This window comes from Taudactylus pleione, unplaced genomic scaffold (genome assembly GCF_031769625.1).
Source record: "Taudactylus pleione unplaced genomic scaffold, aTauple2 ptg000012l, whole genome shotgun sequence".
NCBI classification, from domain to species: domain Eukaryota; kingdom Metazoa; phylum Chordata; class Amphibia; order Anura; family Myobatrachidae; genus Taudactylus; species Taudactylus pleione.
The window spans coordinates 2,979,788-3,001,188 of record NW_028284415.1 but is presented as its reverse complement, the minus strand read 5'-3'; the positions used below and the strand labels follow the sequence as shown (position 1 = coordinate 3,001,188).

The following is a 21,401-nucleotide window of genomic DNA, read 5'->3' as shown; positions in this document are numbered from 1 at the left end:
GTATATTTTGCTGCTAGTTATGGCAAGTTTATCCTGGTTCAATTTTGGCCATGTTGAGTAACGTGCAAAATAAGCAGAAATCTTTTAAATTCATAACACCATACTGGAAAATCACAGAGAGGAGCAAATATAGGTGACAGTTCTTTACAAATGTCTTAGAAATGACATAAGGATGAGAGATTTCACCTTAAACTTAGTTCTGATTTGCCAGCCTTCTTACCTGGCACCAACACCACAGGACCTGAGGAAGATTTCATATGAGGCCCCTAGCACTTGTGCTGGGATACCAGGCCATGGATCTATTCATCTTATATTTATCTAAATATGTTGACATTGTAAACTCTAAGGGTTATATTTACTAAAGTGAGAGTTTTTAAAAGTGGAGATGTTGCTCATAGCAACCAATCAGGTTCTAGCTATTAACTTCCAAAAGGTGCTAGATAAATGTTAAATAGAATCTGATTGGCTGCTATGGGCAACATCTCCACTTCTAAAACCTGCACTTTAGTAAATATACCCTTAATAATCCCTGTGATCAGGGATGAGTGTCTTAAAAGGAAACGGACTTTCAATGTGGTCTTTTATAATATTGCTTTTCTAAACTGTGCTATACTATGTCACATTTTCAATCTAGATATGCAGTATCTGCACCACCTATTACTAGATCAAAATAGGAGGGACTTTGGCAGTGTGGATTGAGCTTAGATGGTATAGTATTTAGAGGGATAGCACCGTTTTAGTCATAGACTGTACTAATTAGAGACAGAGTAACCAAACAATCATATTTTAATAAAGTTTCTGGATTTCTGCTATATATCATGATTTCTATTTATTAGGAGAGGAGGCCAGAGAAATTAAAAGCACATGTTCACAGAAACTGGTTGGGGAAACATGGAATCACCCACACACACATTGTACACATGCAAATAATACACACAGAAATATCTGGCTTTATCTATATAAAATCATTTCCTTAGGTTCGTCCCTTCTCCTCAGTGCGCATGCTGTGGAAGACAGAGAGAGCGCAGCATCTTAAACGACTCCCACTGTGAGGACTTAGGGTGAATACACACCTGTACGATATCGGCCTGATTTGGACGATTTAGCCATATCGGAACAACAAATCAGGCATATCGTGCAGTGTGTATGCCCAATTTGCGCGTACCCGCGGTCACATGCGATATCGTGCTGCACAGTCAGTCATACGATATCGCATGTGAGCATGTACAAGTTAATGAAGGACGGAACAGTGATTGTTCCATCTTTCATTAAATCTTTCAAGTGTGTACCGGCAAGCATGCGATGTCCAAGGTGAAGGCAAATCGACCTGAACATCGGCACGATTGCCGGTAGTTTAGGTGTGTACCCTGCCTTAGGCTGGGTACATACTAGACGATGTGTGTGTACCCAGCGACAGCACGATATATCGGACAGTCCGTACACACAGCACCATCTGGTGTACGACCGCCCGATATATATAATTCCCCCGCCTCATCCAGAAGAATGGTGTCGGCTGCCAGATCTTCAGATCTGCCTGCACTGCATACGTTAGGGCCTGCATACGTAACTTAAAATAGCAGTCACATATCCACTTACAACTGAGTGGTTGTAACCGGACGGCAACTGGGTGTTCGAATGTAGGACAAGCTTTCTGTGAGCGTGCTGGTAGAGTTGCGAGCTCTCACTGGTTAACGTATGCAGAGATCCATCCATCTGTAGTCGTATTTTTTGCACCAAGGGTAGGGCTGGTGCAAATAAGTGCTGAAGATTACACTCGCTTACAAAGCCCTTACACACTCCTCTCCCATTTACATCTCTGACCTCATCTCTCTTCACTTTCCTGTCCGCCCTCTTCGTTCAACAAATGCACACCGCCTCTCATGCCAACTGATTACTTCCTCCCACTCCCGCCTCCAAGACTTTGCCCGTGCTGCTCCCCACCTCTGGAACTCTCTCCCTATCAGACTCTCCACCTCTCTACAATCCTTCAAACGGGCTCTCAAGACCCACTACTTCTTCATTCCTTTCCAGCTCTCATCCTAACTTGCTACTACATGCTCCCTCCTCCCTGTCTTTCCCATCTGTATCATGCCTGTCTGTCTGCCCCTCCCCTTGAGAATGTAAGCTCTTGCGAGAAGGGCCCTCTACCCTCTTGTGCTTCTCCTTACTTTATGTTCATCTACTTCTTACTCACCACTAGGACACCTAACACTTGGTGCCTATGCTTTGCTGCTTAATTGGGTGTTATGGCCACCTATGTATCAATGTATATTATACATGTCCTTGTCCTTCATTGTACTGTATTTTACTGTAAGTCACTTTTTGGTTATGTACCTTGTAAGGCGCTGCGGAACACTTGTGGCGCCATATAAATAAACGATAATAATAATAATAAAAGATAATGATGGCTACTCTCACCAGTGGATGGATGGAGGTTGTGTGGTCACATTAATACGGCTAACTCTGAATAAAGGTGTACATCTTCATTTGTTTCCGAACATATACAGCGACTGCAATTGCAAATGCTTTCGGCACAACTCTAAATCAGGCCCAGTTTATAAATGAGGGGGAGGAGACAAATTCAGTATACATTCTGTTAGTATAAAAAGTGAGAAGGCGTCTGACACTAAAGCTTTGGTGTGAGAAGTGTATTTTCTGTTTATGTTCACAGTCAACTAGACAATTCTTTATTAGATCGAGCATAAAAAAATAAATCTGTTGTGATTTTACTCCATTGGGGAAAATTCTTGTCTGATAGCCTAAAAGTCACTGACATGAGAGGGGAGGATCAAATGACGAGAAAAATACATTAAGAAAGAAAACACTTTCTCTCCAGTAATTTGTCAATCATTAGCGCAGTGTCATACACAGTAATGTAAGTAATCACATCCACAATCCCATGTGTATGGGGAGTTTTATTGCTATTTATGCGTTATGCACTTTGGTTCCTTTTTCTGCATGAACTGGGAAAGTGCATGAAAAATGAGACAGTTTCACCTAAATCAGATTTTCTCTCAGCAAAAAGATTCCTCCCACATTCAGCTGTGATTGTGAAATGCCTTTGATGTGTTTGCTCATGTTTAGTGCGGTGTGTAATGCATGACAAAATCTAATGTGATTTAGGAGCTCGGCAGCTGACAGATATCAGGAATTCAGCAGATGTGCTGCAGGAACCACACTACTAGACCTTCCCTGGATTGGAGAAATGCTGGTCCTTGAAGTGAAGAAGGAATAAGCAATGACCTATGCGTTTACCTCAGAGTCTTACCTATCTACCACTACATTATTTAATAGCTCAAATTAAAAAAAATAAATAAAAAGTATCAGGAGATCTCAAGGGACAAATGTAGGGTTTTAGAAAGGGGATTCCAAAGATGCAAATCTAGTTTTCAAAGGTAGTTTTTAAAAATCATATATATATATAGTGAATCCGCAAAAGGAACATACCGGCTTTATTTAAATAACTGCTGATCTGTGCATATACACACACACATGTACATTGTAAGCGCTCTCTCGAGCAGGGCCCTCTTCCCTCATGTGCTTTTATAGCTTTTGTTTTGTTTGCACTGCCTCTGTGTACGTATTAAGGGCCTGATCCAGAGATGTACGCTAATGCATTCACAGCTGCTGTGCGACAAATGTGTTGAGACGCCCACTGGCTGTTTGCAGATGCAAGTGCACACAAACACGCAGCTGCTGTCGCAGACCATTCAAAAATTGCCCATCTGAGTAGCCCTATGGTCACAATGGCCGCCTGAACGGAGACATCTGAAACACTTTATCTGTGTACGGGATCACAGTCACAAACTAAGAGAGGCCCAGAAAAAGGCCTGGACACGCCTGCGTATTTTGCTGCCACTCACCCTCCTCCCTAATTCTCACTGCGAGCAGCATTGCAAAGGCACCTTGGCGCATGCGCATTGCGACCATGGCGCATGTGTAGTGGACCTATAATCACTCAAGTAAATAGCGTACATCTCTGAATCATGCCCTATGTTAGGAGCTACAGACCCCTTGCAGCGCCATATAAAGTATAATCACATTAATTAATATATCACTGGGAATAGCAATAGCTGAAAGAACTGTACTTCTAAAAAGTTTAATCAATTTTAATAAAGGCAAAGATTCTGTAAGGGAGATTTAAAAAGTGCAAAATACCTACGAATTAATACACAAAAAAATGTTGCAGGCTCAACCTGGATATACCTGAGCAAGTGAGTAATAGATGTGACAACGCATCACTGCTGAGCATGTACAGCTTGAATTTATTCACCCCATGGCAGCCACTAACTTGAGAGCTGGCAGTTGTGCAACATTCACATCAACATGTACCACCAGCTTCATAGCCCAATTGTGCCCCAATAAAACTTCTTATCAGGCAGATGCCCAGCACTGGCAATCAACCCTAAATAATCCAGTAAACTAAACTCTTGGGCATCAGTTGTTGCGGAGTAAGCAGCGCAATACACAGCTCCAGCGGGAGTTTTGTGGAAGCCACTCCAGGACCCACACTTTTCGGTGCCCTCTGCCTCTGTCTGACTGGGAGCTGTGACATCATAGCCCAGCATTGTATTCCCAGTCCAACACTTACATGTTGGTGCGACAACCTGTAGAATCACAGCTGAGAAGCTGCTGTACCTCCATGTCACAAGTAAACAATCAGAGTGGGGGTGCCACACAGACATTATAAACACTAGGGCCCGTATTCAATTTGAAGCATTAAGTCCGGATTCGCATTAAGTTTCCGCCGATGACGTCATTATCGCCTGTTTTGGTTTTACCCCGTATTCAATTTGAAAGACTTTCCGCCTAGTAATAGGCGGTAAAGTATCGCCTATGAATGACAGGCGGAAAAAAGTGCAGAATTGGGATTTTGGGGTGCAACGTTGCAGGAACCCTCGTGCAGCCTTAAGACAGTCCCCCAAAAGTAATGTGTCAAAAAAAAATAAAAAAATACTTACGGACACCCCAAAAATTGACTTTGAAAAAGGGGGTGAAAAAAAATGTTGGGGTACAAACTTAAAAAAAAAGCGACTTTGACTCTGGGGGGGGGGGGTCCCCAAGTATGCCCCAAGTGTTTTTTTGATTGCAGGTGTATTTTTCACGATTTTTTTAACTTCACTTTTTCAACTTTAACTATGCTGACCCCCATTTTCAAGTACCCAAAATTTGCTGGGATAACTTATTTTCTGGAAAAAATACTCCTAAATACTATTCTGCATCAGGTATAGAAAAATGCTATTTAGCACCTATTGAGCGCATTTAAAAACACCAAATACCTTCAGCAAGCCAAATCGGGGGTACCATAGTGAACCCCCATGTCAGAGCATCATTTGGGGGGTGTCAGGCTGATTTGCCCAAAACTGACAGTACTTTCCGCTTGTTAAAGTATCGCCAGGTCCCGTTTACGCATACTTTTTCAAATTGAATACGGGGTAAAGTGTGCATGCGCACAATATTTTCCGCTTCCAAAACAGACGAAGTCGGCGTTAAGTCCGGGCCGCGTTAACTTAACGCGGCTCGGCTCAAATTGAACACGGCTCTAAATGAGGATTTAAGGTGCTCCATAAAAAAGCGGAACACTAGGTGACTATCTAGCACTGGCCGGCAGATGTCTTCTGTAGAATGACACTTGTCCATACTTTACCAATCCAATTCGAAGCCTCCCAGGTCTGGCTTGTGTTTTATGCTTATTACATCATAGCATGTTCAGTTTCAAGTATAAAAAAGCAGGACTGCCTGGCTGACTGTATCTGTTGCTAGAATGGCCGCAAGAGGAGACCTAAGTGACTTAGAGCAGTGTTTGCTGGGACACATTTACCAGAAGCTTCAAAACCCAAGATTGCATAACATGCTGATATTTTACCATGACACTTTAAGGGTAAGATAGCATCAGCAATGAGCAATAGTAGGCACAAGCACATATTCCAGGAACATGCTATCCATACTTTCAATTGAAGTGCAAGGTAAAGTAGGCAAGTAAAGCAGTTCAACATCAACTCCACAGAGCAGGATTTCATAGCAAGGTTGCACTGCATAGACTGTTTTTCACACCGGGTAATGCACATTTGAGAGTTCAGTAGTTGAAAGAGCACAAATAGCTTATCAGGCAGGGAATCAAGACGGGCTGGTCAGATTAATTAATCATCACCGTTTTCTCAACAAATGTACATGTACATGTGTAAAGGCAACCTATGTAAGTATAGTAGAGCTCTATAGTGCTTGTTCCAACACTTAATGATAGTTCTGTAATGTAGTGCAGCACAATTTCCTGGCATGGTCTGAGTGAAGTCATTCCTTTAAAGGGTAAGGTCAATGCTTATTATGGATGAATAGTAATGAGAACTCCTCATCAACCCATGTTGCAGAATTACTTTGTGGACAAGAAAGGTGTCATCAAGGAAGACAATGGTGCTATTCACAGAGCATGTGTGGTCAAGCCATAGTTAGAGGAGCATGAAACTGATGTTATCCATGTGTGATGGCATTCTCAGTCACCAGATCTGGACCCAATCAAGCATTTATTATGGAATGAGACAGCAAATACATTCAAGTTGAGTTCAGGGGCATTTTTGTGGTTGCATCCTTCCTCCACAATTCCAGACAAAGACTCCATACCACAGGACATACAGGCCGTCTTGGCCACAAGTGTTGGCCCAACGCCCTATTAAGTGCACTCATATTGGTGTTTAAATTTTTTGATCCACCATCTGTATCAATGTTTCACTCATACACAAACATGATAACCAGGGACTAAATTTACTATGCATCACTTTTTAATGCGGATGCGTCTTCAGACAATGAAATTAACGGAGCAATTATATTCAATACAAAACCAGATATGTTCTAAGTGCTCTGAAACCTTTGTATCATAGCCAGCATTAACTTTTTCAGCAATTTGTGCTACAGTAGCACTTTTGTGGGATATGACCAGACAGGCTACACGTGCATCAATAAGCCTTGGGCGCCCAGCAAACTGTCACCGGTTCTCCTTCCTTGGACCACTTTTGCTTGGTACTAACCACTGCATACTGGGAATACCCCACAAGACCTGCCGTTGTGGAGATGCTCTGTCCCAGTCATTTAGCCATCACGATTTGGCCCTTGTCAGAGTCACTCAGATCCTTACGCTTGGCAATTTTTCCTGCTTCCAATACATTAACTTCATGAACTGAGTGTTCACTTACTGCCTAATATATCCCACCCCTTGACAGATGCCATTATAACAAGATAATCAATATTACTCATTTCACAGGTTATTGCTACTGGTATTATACGTAAAGAAATAAAGTACCCGTTAAAATATATAATATAAGGGTATTAGACATTCAATCTGAATATATAACCATGCAGGCTACTGCTCCTATATGATCCACCAACTGGACAGTTCTGCTCGCTTGCAAATCATTTTCTTCTTTATTTTATGGAGCAAAATAAACAAGTAAAATAAAATCACAATTTATACCTCTGATCACCCAAACATAAACTATATGTCACCAGTGTCGAAACTGGATTATTGGCTGAGACAAGATCAGTTTAAAATTGAATCGTAGCGACACCATCTTGCGACTGGCCGCAAGACGCCATTTCGCAAAATGGCCGCCTATGTGCCATTTTAGATAAACTCACACTTTAGTACATGTGGCGATAATACTATTAGCATTATGCGAATGCATCTGTGACCATCGCCATAGGTTACGGCGATTCACCAAAAGCCCATTTCATTACTTTACGTATTATAAAGGATATATATATTTCAGAAATGGCTTTACAGTATGCCAAAATTGATTGCATTAGATGAATAGAGCAAATGGCTACGTGATAACTAGCTTGTGTAGATAAGCTTCCTGGACAGTGTCTGCCCTCACTACAGGTGGTCTGGCTCGAATACACACCTACATTAGCAGGCTTCCTGCAATGACATGATTTCAAAGACTAGAGTGTCATCTTAGGTCTGTCTCTTGTAGCTGGGCTATTTGCATTTCACACAAGAGACTGGGAAAATAAAGAGTTTTTCTTTTGAAGCCTGGGACAGGTGGGGGTGACTGCTGACAGAGTGGGCATGTGGAACTATCTGGCTCAGCATGTCACACTGCTAAGATGTTCACTTAGTGAGAGTTAAGTGCACCCTTCCTCATACACACATTAATACGTCTTTATATCAAACCCCGAATACTCACGCATTACATATTCACACATAAGGTTTAATAAGCTTTAAAGTATATGATTTAAGTTGGTTCAGTTAGTTTAAATGTTGTGAAATAAAGATATTTGATAACTAAGGTTCTATACATGTTAAGACAGCCGTATTTGGTTTCGAACTGATGCGTACTCTTTCAACAGAATTCCGGTACTATCGGTGTGGAGATCGCATCATGCATTCCCAACTTATGGACCGCAGAGACTACAAGCAACAAAATGTATATTTTATGAACAACTGTTAGGATGCAGCATGGGGAGGCGGGAGGGAAAAGACCCTCAGTTGTTAGAGGCTGGGCGAGTCTATTTGAACCAGCCTGTTAAATGCACTGTAACATATGCTTATCCCCTGGGAACCAATGGCATAAGCAAGAAACTTCTCTATTGTCCTGTCTATTCTGGGGGGTATAAACATGTGTGCTCAAACACTGGGTCTTTAGTCTTCTTTCTGAATGCTGATTGACAGAGGTTTTCTTTCTGAATGCCGGGATCTGGTCTAGAGGTGCTGCGTATGTATACTGTACTTGGGTCTGTATAATTCCTTTGCGCTAAATTGTACACAGATCATAGCGTGTAACTGACTGTACTTTTACTTGAATAATACTTTCTGCTTCGGAACCACATGTTCTGAGTCTGGAGTCTCTATTTATTGTATGAATGTGTACGCAAATTAGCATCATCCTTAGAGGTTTATAGGAAGGATTTTAGAAGGTACAGGCAGGGGTATATAGAGATTCATTTTAATATCGTCACCAGCAACCCTATTCCAGCCATTGTACAATCCTGGCAGTAGTAGCAGCTCTGCTGAATAATGACCTACAGTAGGATCCCACAGAACTACAAGCCATGAGAGCTGTGCATTGAACTTGCTCAAAATCTGCAGTAATATAACAGCAAAAATGAAAAATGTGGTATTTTATAGGTAAGATACACTTTCTTTAATATTAAAGCAATCATATACCCTGTGTCAGTAGACCTATCTAATGCATGTCAATAAAGAATACTCTATCTATTTTGGATGAAGTGGGGTGTTTAGTAGTATTTCGCATAAGTGTATTATTTTTTTTTTATGTAGATTGTGGGGGAGGGGAAGGGACAAATGTATAGCATAATATACAAATGTAAATGTACTGTGTATCCAACAATACAAAAGCAAATTTAAACAAAATATAAAAGTACTGGAAACTTCTAAAGCCGAATAATAAGCAACACATTTTTATTAAAGCACATATTCACTTCTGGAAGGCTGGTTTGCATGGAGTAAATATGGGCTTCATTTATGACACTGCGATTTGGACTGAGAACAAGGGAGTGCGAAAATGCAACTAATCCATTAAAATCAAGATCTATTAAAAAAACATATGTGGTAACGAGTGTAAGAGAGTGAGCTTCCTTGTATGCTAACCGCAGGCTGCTCGGAATAGAACAGCTGGGGAAAAGCTGTTTATTTGTTATATAATGCACAAGACTTTAAAACAAATATCTGAAATTCAGTTACACTGCTTTTTCCATTACACTCGACTGTAAGCTTCTTAGGACAAGAAGTGATGATTACATGACTAGGTTGCAAGCCTCTTGGGTTAGGGTTTGATCACTACCAACCTACATTTTAAGCTTCTTAGGACAGGGTTTCATCAATACTAGATAGTATAAATTATAAGATTCTGGGGAACAGAAAAAAAGATCTCTCAATAGATACAAGCAGTCAACTATCTGTGTAGGTAATCGAAACTGTTAACTATTACATGTAAAGTGTGGTGAACACAAAAACATGGATCTGGCCCACAATATTCCACCCATGTACGAGTATCAACACAAATGGTTCAGGAGTTCAGGCACAAGATTTCTAGAGGGGGGGGGGGGGGGGTTACAAATGCTTGATTTTAGAGCGAGTGTGGCAAGGCCATGAAGGAGGGCATAATTATCACATAACAAGCTATAGACAGTGTGCAGTGTATGCAAGATGTCAGACATATACAATGCCAACAATCATAGTTAGTCGTTAGATGCGGCACTAGGGCCAGCCTATGTGAGCTGAAAGTTTTTTTTTTTTTTCCAGATGTGGGCACCATTCCACAATCAAAGTCCCCCGCTGTCCGGAGCAATGGAGCAAGTTCGGGAGTCTGGAGAAGCAGCAGAAGAACCTAACACCGACCTGGACATATATGTACTGTACACATTGGTCTACACCAGGCATGTCAAGCATGCGGCCCAAATAAACATTTTATGAGGCCCGATAGTGTGGGCCCACATATATATAATATGTGGCCTACACCCCTGCCACGATCGGAGCTCAGCTCTGATCGGGCAGTGTTTACTTTATTTAAAGTTGGCAACTCTGGTCTCTGGAGCCTCTGATCGCTTCAGAAAGCAGCGTTCCAGGTGATGCAGCATCTCCCGCGATGAGAGGAGCCTGCGCCTGCCGCTCTGGATCTAATTAGATCCAGTAAGCGGCAGCGTCTACGCGGGACGGCATGGAATGAAGCGGTGCCCAGTGGCCATCGTGAAAAAAGGTAAGTACTGCACAGGTGAGTGGGGCCTGTTCTATACTGGGAGAGAGCACAGCATAAGGGGCATTACTGGGGGCACAACATAAGGGGTATTACTGGGGGCTCAGCATACGGGGCACTACTAAGGACATTACTGAGGGCTCTGCATAAGGGGCATTACTGGGGGCTCTGCATAAGGGGCATTACTGGGGGCACAACATAAGGGGCACTGCATAAGGGGCACCACTAGGGACATCACTTGGGTCTCTGCATTAGGGTCATTACTGGGGGCTCTGCATAAGGGGCATTACTGGGGGCTCTGCATAAGGGGCATTACTGGGGGCTCTGCAAAAGAAGCACTACCTGGGGGCACTGCATAATGGGCACTACAAAAGGGGCATTGCATAATGGGTGCAAATTCATGGGGCATTACATAAGGGGCACTGCATTGGTTTTTATTAATAATAAACCTTTCAAAATTGCATATAAGACTTTTTTTTGTTGCGGCCCACACACTCTTATATTTATTTGGTCCGGTTGGTATTTTGAGTTTGACATGCCTGGTCTACACCATATATTGTATGTAATAAATTATTACTTCTTCTCTGGTCTATGTAAAGGCTGTAGGTGAGAGAGCTTAAGAAATTAACTTTCTATATTAAACCTATTTAACTCATATAAACATATATTTCTAAGCACACATTCTCCAAGCTCATGTTAAGATGCCTGTCTCTTCTTCCTGGCAGCTGCTCTGGGGTCCGATTGACTGAACGCTCGATCCACACACACATCAGACTTGATAGGAGAAACTGCTGCCACTAGGCATGGCAGAAGTTCCATTCCATACCTTATTCTGCTTGTTGTGGCTGTAAATCATATTACTGCATGTTGTGGGGTCATGTTGGCTAGGGAAGGGGAGCATGGCACAATGGAACGCCACATTCAAGAAGCTGGGAGTAAAATATGTTGAAGGTGTAGCTCTTTAAAAAGAAAAACAAGAGAAAAACTGTAAACCACCAGCCGTACCATACAATACAATTAAGAGAAGCTAGAGTCAATGCAGATATAGAATAAGTGCAAACATGAGATCGGATGCATCACATGTAACAGCAAAACTTCCTATAATTTAATGAATACTAATCAAAAGTAGTATACTGGCTTAAATAAAAGGTGGGAGGTGCGGTGGGCAATAATGATGGGATCAGTCCCAGGCTTGGCCTCAGTGGAATTGAAGAATAAAGGTACAAAAAGGAAAATCTGTCCAAGATTATTAAAATGCAAGTCTCCCTGAGCCCATATTAATAGTAGGAGTATAAGCACTACAATGATTAGGCATTTGTGACCCTGATCTGGGGGTGAGGTCAACACAATATATCATAAAGCCCCAGGCATGTATATTATCAGCCAAGAGTTAAGTTACACTGTCCCCTGCAGGAGTGCCCAGATCTATAGACAAAGTGGATCCACCAACAGCACTCTATTTTCGTAGCACGTGGTACATTGAAAGCAAATCCGGGATTTTAGAGAATGTTGGAGGGCCACAAGGTAACTGTCCCACACCTCAAACAACCCTGTATCTGCTTTTCCTCATGCAAGGAGGCCTTTACCCAGGCCATTTGGAATGAAAAGAACAGTTTAGTTTGAGCCAGAGACAGGTGTCCGAGGCTTCTCATGCACCCACATGGGAAGTGCACTCTTTATAGCAATCATTTTTACAATTCCTTAGTGAAATTAGTAAGCGAAGGAACAACACCCAACAATGTCCACTCTGGGGATAAAGGAATGTAATATATAAGGTGTATATAAGCGTAACAGTGAACCTGCCATAATGAAAGTGCATGACCACATACAATGAGCAAAAGCATATTTAAACCAAAAACAGAGACAAAGGGCCTAATTCTGAGTTGCACGCATCTCACAATTTTTAGCACACTGCATATACGTCAGTGCCTGCATATGCAACTTAGAGCACACAGAGACGAATCAGAGTCATTCCCATCTCAGTATTATCTCTATTTGCATATGTATGGATGTAACTAGGTGGCAAAGAGGTGTTTGCACATACAGTAGCATCAGTGTTCTGTGGGTTATTCAGAGGTTAGTTTTCAAGATTGGACTGGTGCAAATGTGAGCGGATAATGACGATGAAGACTACTTTCACAAGCTGATGGATGAGGTGGGGTAGTTGCATATTGATCCATATTTAATTCCAAAGACGAAATTATAGCAGCTCTATTTGCACCTGCAAATGAGGCCCAGAATATCAAACAGCACGCCGTCTTTGTGGGGACAAATACTCTCTGTGACAGATGTTAGATCATTAAACCATAGGGCTGCTCTAATGTACGATTTACAACCGGTGTGCATTCGATGATGCGTCTTTGTACACCAGCAGCGGATTATAGATGCAGCCGATTGGACGTCTCAGTAGGAAACCCATCAGCTGTGGCATTAGCATAATTTTGCAGTCGCGCAGCGCAAAAAGACGCAGTAATGGCTGCATTAGCGTCCACCTCTGAATCGGGCCCACTGTCATTTGTTGGATACACTCCCTATAAATAGTTAAGGCAAGAGTTTTCATCAAGTACAGCAATGTCTGAAGAACCATCTCTATAGGTATGTAAGGGAAAAGGTCAATACAATAGTGCAGACCATCATCTAGTAATGCGTGGTAAAAGCTCCTCTACCCCCCAAAGGCCTTGCAAGTGTGGAGTCCAAATCCTTTGACCAATCTAAAGGACATAAATGTGTAAAAACTGTGTACACAATGTAACACCTGAAAACACGTGTGGAAGGAAATGTATGTTTGACCTGAAGCACGGCAAGAGGTTTTCGAGGTGTATATCCACAAAAGATCTAATTGATGTGATACAATGCTCACGTCAAGTAGAAAAGGCATAAAAAGCTTCAACATTCTGAAACTCTGGGTTATTCAATAGCGGCAGATTCAAGGGAAGGGTGACTATTAATCACTTGTTTACGGCGGGGCTCATGATACACCCTCCAGGCCGTCATTGAAAGAGAGTTATCCTAAGCTTAAAACGCAAATAACAGTTTATACAGATGTAAAATAGAAATTTTACGATGACGTTGGGTGAAAAAAACCCTAATTGTTCATATAGATGTTCCAAGAATGCAACCATTCCTCTGATGCACCGGAGGATCGCTGCCTAACTATACAATTTGAGGTTAGGAAAACTAATACTTCCTAAAAATGGTGACTGTTAGGAGTCTGAGTAACAAAATTCGAAATTTCTTGTTCTGTTAAATTAATCTCCCGCCCATGCTGACAAATAATAGCAAGTTTATTAAGAAGAACAAGCCAACACCTCCAGATGCCCTGTCAATGCTACTGAAGTTAGGAGAATGATTGGGCTAGACCCAAAGGGCATGCACCCCACAAATTGAGAGTTAGGAACAAACAAGTGCTCCGAGTCCGATTCTCCAACACTCCAGTTGACACAAGTACAGAAATGACACTGGTCACTGCAGCACTGAATAAAGGGTGTGGTCCGTTGGTAGCATTAGCAATACAAATTGTGTGTATAGAAAGTCCAATGACACAGACAACTGGGGTTATAAATATACAGCACCTGATGCATGTACAGAAGAAGGTACTAAAAATGCGACAAATCTCCTAGGTTTGACAGACAGGGCTACTGGCTTCCAGGGGTATAACATTGGCACACAATGTATAGAAAGGATGTTCTGATGATGGGCAACACTCACTAACGTCCATAAGCTCTTTTTGTAAAACTGCAGTTCTTTAAAAACTGTCTTAGTAGCTGTATAGCAGCTGTTGAAGAAACGGCCTCCGCCCCTACAGAAGTTCCCTGCAGCAAGAACATCCAAAGGTCTTGGAAAACAGGTATGATTGGTTCATTTTGACCCTCGGCCCGATGCAGGGCTGTTCTGGGGCAAGATAAAAAGGGGAGACTCCAATTGTGTAACATGTAAAATGCCAATCGTAAGGCCTCAGCTCCATCAACAAAGACAATTAGAGGGAACACAAGCAGCTAAGCCAGTCATTCCTGTGACACCCACAGATCCCATGGTGCTTTCAATGTAGTCTCTAGCTGTACAAAATACAAAGATTTCGCAATTACACAGTCGGCACCACACTAAAAGGGATATTTTGTTCTGCAAAACTGTGCTAAGGACCAGTTGCATTATACACATATTGGAACCACAGCACTCCAAGGCACTGAAGTGCAGAAAGGCAGCAGCAAGGTACAGTACCTCCCCAGCCGATGAGGAAGTCTAATGTATGGAACCTGGACCCATGATGGGTGGATTTGTCAGCTGCCTAGCAGTGCAAAAGGCAAAGCACACTGGGCATGATTCTGAATCAGAAACAGCTCGTTATACAGCTACAGAATGCGAGTTTTAGCAAACTGCACATGTGCAGAAGTAAGATTACTCTTTGTGAGAAATGGGCGTTTCTGGTCTGCAACGCTGCGGTCACATGAAGAGATCCAATCTCATATGTCGTGTACAGCGAAGGGTAGTCTGTTTCTGAAAAAACTCTTGCACTCAATATAAAGCAGGTGCAAGTGTCGATACTAACGCCGACGTTTGTGCCTGTGGACGAAAAATCTGTGTACAGTGTGGCCATACAGATTATCGCATTAGCATATGGTAGTAAAGTTAGCTTCTGCAGCTGCAGACAAATACAGCCACGTTCCGTTCCAATCAGAATTAGGCCCACTCTCTGGAAGTAAGAACCTGCATGGGATATCTTCTCTTCATCAAGGTCTCCAGCAGGTCCGCGAAAGAGTCGGGGAGGCAGAAACACGTCTATCTAATCTGGAAGATTCCCAGACCCCACTACAGGCTCAAGTGGCCTCCCTGACATCCCAAATGTCCGCAATGCAGCATAAAATTTCTGATATGGAGGGCAGACTGCGCCGCAACAACGTGCGGTTCGTTGGTCTCCCGGAAAGAGAGGAGGGGTCTTCACCTGAAACATTCCTTGAGAAGTGGTTGGGGGATACATATGGCAGAGACTCATTTACTAACCAATTTGCTGTGGAGAGAGCGCATCGGATCCCTACCCGTCCCCTGCCGCCTGGCGCTCCACCGCGCACATTTATAGCCAAATTTCTTCATTACCAGGACCGTGATACTGTGCTTCGATTGGCTCGAGTTAAAGGGCCACTGGAACGCAACGGTGTGAAAATTTCTATGTTTCCTGATTTCGCAATGGATGTCCAAAATGACAGAGCTAAATTCCTTCCAATAAAGCGTCGTCTCCGGGATTTAAATTCTTCAGTACGCTATGATTTTTCCATCTAAGTTGCGAGTGGTAGCGGATGTAGAGTCAACATTTTCTCTACACCACGGGAGGCTGCGGCGTGGCTGGACCAGAGATCTCCTGGGAACAGGCAAATGGCACCGGAATGACTGTACTGATTGCATTTGCTGATTATATTTGTTTATGGCCAGAAATTGCTAGTGTCATAACGACATTAAATAGGCCTTTTTCTGATATTCCAATATTTATATTTCTATAATAGTATTTATGTTGTGATATTGGTTGGATATTGTTCTATGTCCCGCTCTCTTTACTGGGTATATTTCTTTTTTTTTTCTCTCTGGTAGGGTTTTTCTTTTTCTTTTGTTGTTTATGTTGATATTTCGGTCAAAATATGGCCGGAGAGTTCCGTTGCATTGGTGGTTATTTTTATTCCAGTGCCTTTTACACCTATAAGGATTGAGTAGTTGTATCCTGTGGATTTTAGTGTAGTTTAGTTTAGTTTTGGGTTTAAGTATGCCTAAGTTCGGGTGGGTATACAGGGTGGGGGGTGATTTTGGATGGGTTGTCCAGTCTTTTTCTTACAAATGTTTTTTTTTATTTTTTCTTTACCACACTATTTTTAAGGTAACTTCAATTATGCTTTATAGTTCAATGTATTACAATGGTGAAACTTTTAACATGGAATGTCCGGGGGGTTAATGATCGTTTAAAGCGCTCTTTGGTCTGTAAAATGATTAAGCAATATGGCCCTGATATTTCTTGTCTAATGGAGACGCATTTGGTTGGGAGTAAGGTACTAGCTCTAAAAAGACCATGGGTGGGATGGGCTCATCACTCCTTGCATACTTCATCGTCCAGGGGTGTCTCCATTCTTATTAATAAATCTGTCCCTTTTTCTTTTACTGCAGTCCAAACTGACCCTTATGGCAGATATGTGTTTCTGGATTGTGTACTGTATTCTAAGCCCATTTTATTGTTAGCAGTGTACATCCCCCCTCCTTTTTCATATGACGTTTTAAAAAAAGCTGCTGAATTTGTGGCCCGTTCTCCAGATACGCCAGTGCTCTGTTTGGGAGACTTCAATAATATAATGGACCAGTCGATGGATAAGTGGCGTGAGTCTTCAAGTTCTCTTTCTAAAGGTGGTGAGGGCTTTGCTAAGTTTGTAACTGACTTGGGATGGGTTGATGCGTGGCGAGTTAAACACCCTGGAGTACAACAATTCTCCTGTTTTTCCTCCGCGCATCACTCTTTCTCTAGATTGGACTTGGCCCTGGTGTCCCCATCTATTGTACCTAATATAACTAACATTGAATATAAAGCCAGAGGAATCTCAGATCACTCCCCACTTCTAGTAGAATTGAATATGTGTAGTCCTAGAGGTCTCCGTTTATGGAAACTACACCCCTCTTGGCTTGTTCAAATGGGTGCAGGTTCAGAGCTGGAAGTTACGTGGGATGGCTATTTCACTGACAATGTGGGATCTGCCTCTGTAGCTAATGTTTGGGACGCCTTCAAGGCCTATTTACGTGGGTCTCTGATCAAAAGGGTAGCAGAATTAAAAACATTTTATAGGGAAAAAGAACGTGTTTTGGAGATGGCCTGTAGAAATCTTGAGTTGGATTACTTGGGGGACAGGTTGGAATCTTCACGTTTAAAATGGTTGACTGCACAGACAGAGTGGACTGATCATTTGACAGATAGAATGAACCGTAGACTGTTATTCCGTTCTCATTTATATTATATGCAGGCTGACAGAACTGGTAGTTTTTTGGCACACTTGGTTCAAGCTGATCGTCCTTCTGCTGTTGTCTCGGAACTAATTGGGCCTGAGGGTTCTATGGTCACATCTACACAATATATTGCAGAGGTTTTTAGTTTATTTTATAAAAACTTACATCAAACACAGTTGACTGAGGACGTGAATGCTTTGTCATTATATGTTGCTTCTGCTAGGCTTCCAAAATTGTCATCCGAGGCTCGGGCGTATTTAGATGCCCCGTTGACCCTGGAGGAGGTAGATGCTGCGATTAGTTCCTTTCCCGGTAACAAGGCACCCGGATCTGATGGGATTGCCATAGAGATATATAAAAAAACATGCTCGTATCTTTGTTCCAAGACTTTTAGATCTGTTTAATGGGCTCTATGAAGATAATTTGTTCTCTCCATCTATGTCTGAAGCCATAATTGCTGTGCTCCCTAAATCCGGGAAGGACCCTAGATACCCTGATTCCTATAGGCCAATTTCTCTAATTCCCACAGATGCCAAAATTTTGGCTAAGATCCTTTCTATTCGGCTAAACACTGTTATTACTTCGATAATTCACCCAGACCAATCAGGATTTATGCCAGGCAAGTCGACGTCGGAGAACATTAGAAGGCTGCACACTCACTTACAGGCCTCCGATGGCGAGGAATCGTCCTCTGTTATTGTGTCATTAGATGCTGCAAAAGCATTTGACTCTGTGGAGTGGCCCTTTCTGTGGGAGGTCATGTTATGTTTTGGGTTTGGGCCGGTGTTCTTGAAATGGGTAAAGCTTATGTATGCGAACCCTACTGCCAGGGTGTCAGTGAATGGGTTTATCTCCCCTTCCTTCCCCCTGTCTCGGGGCACAAGACAGTGTTGCCCCTTGTCCCCAACCCTGTTTGCATTGGCTATTGAGCCGTTAGCCTGTATTATACGTTCTCACCCTGATATTATAGGTCTACAATTGGGTAATAGAATGGACAAAGTTTCCTTATATACAGATGATTTATTACTTTTTTGGTCTGACTATGTAACAGCTATGCCTGTGGTTCTTCAAGTCATAGAACAATTTGGAATTTTTTCTGGTCTTAAGATAAACTGGGACAAATAATCTATCCTTCCTCTTAAGGGGTTGTATCCAACTGTTCCCATTATCACTCTCCCTCTCTGTTGGGTAAATAAATTTAAATATTTAGGTATCTGGATAACTAATTCCCCAAAGGACTATATAGTATTGAATGTTGAGCCCCTGTTTGTCTACTTAAAGGGCAAACTTCAGTCCTGGCGCCGGCTCCCTCTTACCGTTACTGGTAGAATTAACTTAATAAAGATGGTGGTGCAGCCAAAATTTGTGTACGTTTTGCAGCATTCTCCTGTTTTTATTACAGATACATTGTTTAGGCGTTTGAATAGTCTTCTTTCTTCATTGGTCTGGGTGAATCGTCGACCACATATTCAATTGGCAGCTCTGACCCGATCTAGGTCTGGGGGAGGTTTGGCTCTTCCAAATTTAAAATTTTATTATTATGCGGCGCAGATAGCACATATACGGTTATGGCTTCAAGATGACTCCCCTAATGCCCTGCACGTTTTGTTGGTTTCTCAGATTTTCCCTAACTTTACACCATTGCAGGCCTTGCTTGCGTGTAGAATTATACAGAAAGGCCCTCCCCTGTTGATGCAAGCTATTAAGATATGGAAATTGGTATCTAGTATTCTACAGTTTACGGGATTAGATCCAGACACTTCTCTATGTAGTTATCGTATATTACCTGAACTGGCCTCTTTATAGCTTGAGATGACATGGGGTTCTAACGGTGTAACTACATTGGGTCATTTATATGACACTTCAATTCTTAAATCTTTTGCACAACTCCAAGAAGCTCATCATCTCCCTCAATCATATTTCTATAGATATTTACAATTACGGCATGCTCTCTCGGCTCAATTTTCAGATGGCCCTCCTCTAATTCAAATATCCCCATTGAAGTCATTCCTTTTATCTTTTGGTCCCCGGAAGACGCTTTCTTACTTATACTCCTATATATTGTCTTCTTATCATAAGGATAGTTTACCACATCTTAGATCAAAGTGGGAGAGAGATATTGGCCTTATAAGTGATACGGAATGAGATAATGCTTTAGAAGCTCCTCGTATTCCACGACTTCTATAAGATTTCAACAGATTCAACTGTTTATTCTACACCATACCTATTTAACTCCTGTTCGTTTGCTAAAATTTGGGGGGAGAGCATCTGACATATGCCCTAAGTGTAAAATTAGTAGCGGTACTTTCTGGCACCTTCTATGGGATTGTCCGGTGGTTAGCACTTTTTGGAATAAGGTTCTGAGAGTTTTGTCCAATACAGGTATTGCTCCCACTTTAGCTACGCCATTGACGTGCTGTTTAGGCTCAATGACGATGAGGTAGTGGACAGATATCTTAAACAATACATTGTCAATATGTGTACACTAGCTAAGGTATGTGTGGCTCGGTCGTGGATGGCTCCTACAGGACCAGATTATAATGCTTGGCTGTCCTTGGTCCGTACCACTGTTGAACATGAAAAACATGTGTTTATTTGTCGCAAAGCTGAGAAGAAGTATGAACGTATCTGGAGCAGTTGGCTTAAATCCTGTTATGCCCGTGCACTGCCTAATGATTGACCGGTATATTATTGTTAGGATAATGAGGTAGATTATTACTTTGTTGGAGGTAATGTGCTGTGTGATAAGTTGAGAATTTATTGGGATCTAGTTGATTTTGCCAATTTTTCAGGTGTTATTTTTGACAATATTCCAATATTTGTATAGTGTGGTATTTTTTTTATTATTATTATTTTTTTTAATGTTTTATGTGTATATATATATATATATATATATGTATGTGTGTATGTATATATATATATATATATATATATTCTCTATGATTATTGTTTTGGTATACACATTAATATTATATTTTTTATAAGCAATGGATCTGGGATGCAGTTTGTAGATCTAGGTTTTATATTCCAGATACTGTTATTTGATTATGTATTTATGTGTATGTGTGTGTATGTATGTATGTATGTATGTATGTGTGTGTGTGTGTGTGTATGTATATGTATATATATATATATGTTATTATTATTTTTATTTTTTTATTATATATTTTTTATTATTTATTTTGTTTGGTTATTTGTTAATGTATTTCTATAAACCAATAAAAATTTACTCAATTAAAAAAAAAAAAAAAAAGAACCTGCATGGGCTTATCTACCAAAGGTTGCAAGAGGTGCAGCTGCTATAGGGACCAGAGCTGAGGGAGGCCCATCTTTCTTTTCAAAGGTACATTTGGTACGTATATACACTTTTCAACATTGGGTGGTACATAGGTAGCCTTACAAACTTTTTGCTATGGGGCCTTCAGGTACCAAGTTACGCCCCTTGGAACCTGGGATGTATAAAGAGGTCCAAAAGCAGGATGAAGGAAGTAGACCTTGCAATGTCGCACACTTAAGATTGCAGCTGCGCTTTGACCCCAAACAGTTCAGGGCTGGGTTCCAAGGTACTCTTGTCAGCAGGGAGTCGATGTGATTATGCACACTTGCCTGTGTTTTGAGTCGATGGTAAGACTTTTAGCACCCCCAGCAGTAATCACCTAAACTTGTGGAGGATAGAGGAGATCCTAAAAAAGCCATCCACTCTGGGGGTCATTCAGACACGCT

At 41.7% G+C, this 21,401-nt stretch overlaps 1 protein-coding gene across 3 annotated transcripts in view; it reads right to left on the bottom strand.

Moving 5' to 3' along the window:
- The window catches only part of CEP112 (centrosomal protein 112), a 561,355-nt gene that overhangs the window by 120,250 nt on the left and 419,704 nt on the right, over positions 1 to 21,401 (bottom strand). The window lies entirely within an intron of this gene.